At 33.3% G+C, this 3,776-nt stretch overlaps 1 non-coding gene across 1 annotated transcript; it reads left to right on the forward strand.

Moving 5' to 3' along the window:
- The first annotated feature begins 3,408 nt into the window (after window positions 1-3,408).
- On the forward strand, window positions 3,409-3,527 carry LOC150105047 (5S ribosomal RNA). Its single transcript, XR_016548644.1, has one exon. It is a non-coding gene; the product is annotated as a 5S ribosomal RNA (ribosomal RNA).
- The last annotated feature ends 249 nt before the right edge of the window (window positions 3,528-3,776 follow it).

Consider the following 3,776-nt stretch of genomic DNA (forward strand, 5'->3'; position numbering starts at 1 on the left):
TCAGTATACTGTGTATGCATACGTAGAGAACAGAGCCTATAAACAACGGATGTATTCAATAGACATACCTATCTTTATATATACGTATGTAGAGACTGTAACAAATACACATATCATTTAACTTTTATAAGGTCTTAAGGATAAATAAATATTTATCCTTAAGACCTTATTAAATAATAGATATTTACTCGATCTGTATACACGCATATAGAATATAACATGATGTACCTATTTAGGGGGGGGGATGTATGTAGATATGTAGATATCTTTTTATATACCTATGTAGAGACCGTAACAAATACACACATCACTTTATTAATATAAGATCTTAAGAATAAATATATGTAGATATACTTATCTTTATATATATACGTATGTAGAGTCAGTAACAAATACACACATCATTTAATCTTTATAAGGTCTTATGGCTAAATATATGTAGATAAGTATATCTTTATAGAAAAGTTTGTACATTCATATATCATCATCATCATCATGCGTATCAAGGATTTTAGGCCTAGCATGGCCTGTTCCGGCCTTAGAAGTCATCGTTGAATCGTTTAAGAGGACGTCCTGGTTTTCTTTTTCCTAATGGCTTGTACTTTAAGGCTTGTTTTGGTAATCTTTCTGTTTTCATTCTTTGAACGTGTTCCATCCATTTATGTTTATATTTTTTAACATTCATATATATATATATATATATATTACAAAAAAAAAATCTTCCCTGGCTACCACAAAGTCCAGATCTGAATCTCATTGAGAATGAGACGCGTTAGCAAAACAGATCCAGGAGCGAAATTTTCTTCCTTTAAATCTGAGCCAATTAAAGGACTGTCTGTTGAACGCCTGGTATGTATGTTGTAGACGTAGATGCACTCGAACACCTTGTGGAATCGACGCCAAACCACATATATTCTGTAATTCGTGCTAAAGAAGGTCTAACACGGTAATAAAAAAAGTTTCTCATTCAGTGGCCGACATGTGTACAAGAACAATTGCATATTATAATGAGTAAGAAACCCAGGATATCTGCGATATCAACTGCTCTGTTTTCGAGTGTCCCGAAATGATCCTTATTTATTTTAGTGTCTCATCTCCAAATGATTTCACGAATTCCTTAATATTTCTCAAAATTCATTAAACTTTTTCGTATGTTTTCTGGTCTTTGTTTATCGTTTTATGGGCAAAATCCCCTCTGCCATACTAAACTTCGTTTTTCAGTTCCTCGCTATAGAGCAACTTATTTTTATTTTATTTATTTATTTTAAGACAGCCTTATAAACTCGATGAGCTACATGTTCGTCTAGAGCAGGTTTTTACTAACATCCATGTTCAAGGTGAGATTCGAACCTACAAAAATGTTGGCAAATTTTATTCTTATGAATCTGGTTGGGTACAGTACCAGAAGGAGTAGCATACTAAATCTTGTCTTTTTTTTTTTTTTATCTCTTTCTAACTTAAACGGAGCTTCCGAACCACAGTATCTTGAAGAAGATGATGATGATGATGATGAAGTTGAGAAGATCTGATGTAGGAATTTCTAGTGTTGAGCTAGATGAAAACAAGCAACGCACTTCTTGCAGGTAAATATAAGGAATAAATATCCAATGTAATCTGTAACAATATAAAAAAAATTATTTTTGCTTTTACTCTTTAGAAATCTTTTCAAATTTACGAAAACCGTTTTGTGCTTGGATTACTTATGAAAATATTTTAAAATACTTTTAATTTAATATTTTCTCACCCGTATGGGATCTTTCATATCCAAAGCAACGAAGTACATAAGTTTATTTAATTGCTTACTTTCTGTATTTGATAATTACAATCGTATTTAAGATATGAAACATGTATAAAAGATACTGTAAATAGAATCTAAGCAACCTGGGAGTGTGTAGCTTTCGCCACCTTTGCAACGAGTTGCCCTGGTGTTGGACTATCTCTGGGAACAGTTCAGCTGATCTGAGGGAAACGTCCGCTATAATATGAGAAGGGAAAGGGGTACTGAAAGATCCCTATCTGATATGGCAAAAACACAACACCCTAGATGAGAACATAGACGAGATAAGCCGAGAATTAACAGTAAACTCACACCAGATATGACAGAGGCAGGAAAAAATACATGGAAAGGCAGATATCAATACAAAACTTGTATAAAAATCAACTATCAAACAAAAATAAAAATAAAAACGAAACCTTTTCTCAGCTCCCTTGGAGTGACAATAGCAGAAACGTTCATACAAGACCTGACAGAATATACACAACTGTCTTTGCAGGGGGAAGGATACATACATCTCAATATAAAAAACACAAGATATGGATCATAAAATAACAGAACCAAAAATATCTCTTGTGGCTGGTATGGAAACAGGGCCAGAATACTAGAAAATGAATACAAGCCTTCTCTAATATCCACGGTTCAAAAGAGATTTCGAAAAAAGGCATAAATGAGTTTTCATTTATCTGACGTGAAAAGGTGGACAAAGTTACATACACTTCACTTGGTTCCAAAAATCAAGTTAATGTTTTAAGGGATGATTGGGCCCATATTAAAGTAATAAGAACAGATATTACACTTTAGCTACTCGGTTTTTGTCCAAGGTATGTGTAGTATTTGTTCTTATTAGCTTAATATCAAATTTAAACTAAACTTTGGAACGCGGCGAGAAACCTGACGCTTTCTCCACCTTTGCCCTGAGTCGCCTGGCATTGTACAACCTTAGTCCCCTTAGGTGTCGTTTCTAGGCCATATATATATATATATATATGTGTGTGTGTGTGTCCCGCTGTTATACCTAAACTTCATTTTGTTCCTCAAGCATGTAACAAAAGCAGTAACATTGATCGTAATGTATTTCATTATGGTTTTTCGATATGAGGTTCAGAAAGTCAGAATACTGTTTAAAAAATCGAGATCTGCTTGAAATCAAAAGTTTTTCAAGTTTCAAAAGTTTTTCTAAGACACTGTTTCAATTAGACTTTTAACAATGTGTTAGATGCTAAATGTGTATTTTGCAAAGATTTTGCAGAATGTATTATTATAAACATTTCTCAGACACTCGCGTGTAAAATAAATACCGTTAAAATACACCGAATTTTCTGTTAAATCCGACCTTAAAAATATTGAAGAAAAAAGAAAAGAAAAGTGACGCTTATGTGTGTGTCTGTGAAAATTTCGAAACCTAGTTGTGACTTGAACTATCTTTCTACGCATGCCTGCAGAGGTTTTGAAGGAAGAAATTATGTGTATAAGCAAACATTGAACAATTACATAATAAATAGGTTTCAAATTTGCTGAATTCTATTTTATTTATGCGATTTTATGATTGGCAATACCCAAAAATTAAATGAAAATGCAACATTAATGATAATCCAGATATATAAGGAATTTTAATGAAAAAAAATTAAACAGCCATCGGCCAGACTGCGCTGAATACACCGGTTCTCGTCCGATCACCGAAGTTAAGCAACGTTGGGCCTGGTCAGTACTTGGGAGGGTTACCACCTGGGAACACCGGGTGCTGATGGCTTTCTTTTTTGCCCCATTCTTCAGAAATTACCGTTTCGTTTGAATTACAATTCGAATTGAATGCGATTTTTATAAATGACTTGAAATACAATTTCAAATGATCGCTTTAAATCATTTTAATCCATTCCCAATTTTTTGCATTCAGTTGCAAACTTTTATCTTCTGTCGAAGGGCACACAATATAGTCCATTAATTAACTTATTTTGAAACAACTGAGTTAGAGTACTGAAATTACTAGTACTCTTCCTTC

The sequence above is a fragment of the Typopeltis vanoorti genome, chromosome 7 (assembly GCF_054136105.1).
Source record: "Typopeltis vanoorti isolate ZY-2024b chromosome 7, IOZ_Tvanoo_1.0, whole genome shotgun sequence".
NCBI lineage: Eukaryota > Metazoa > Arthropoda > Arachnida > Uropygi > Thelyphonidae > Typopeltis > Typopeltis vanoorti.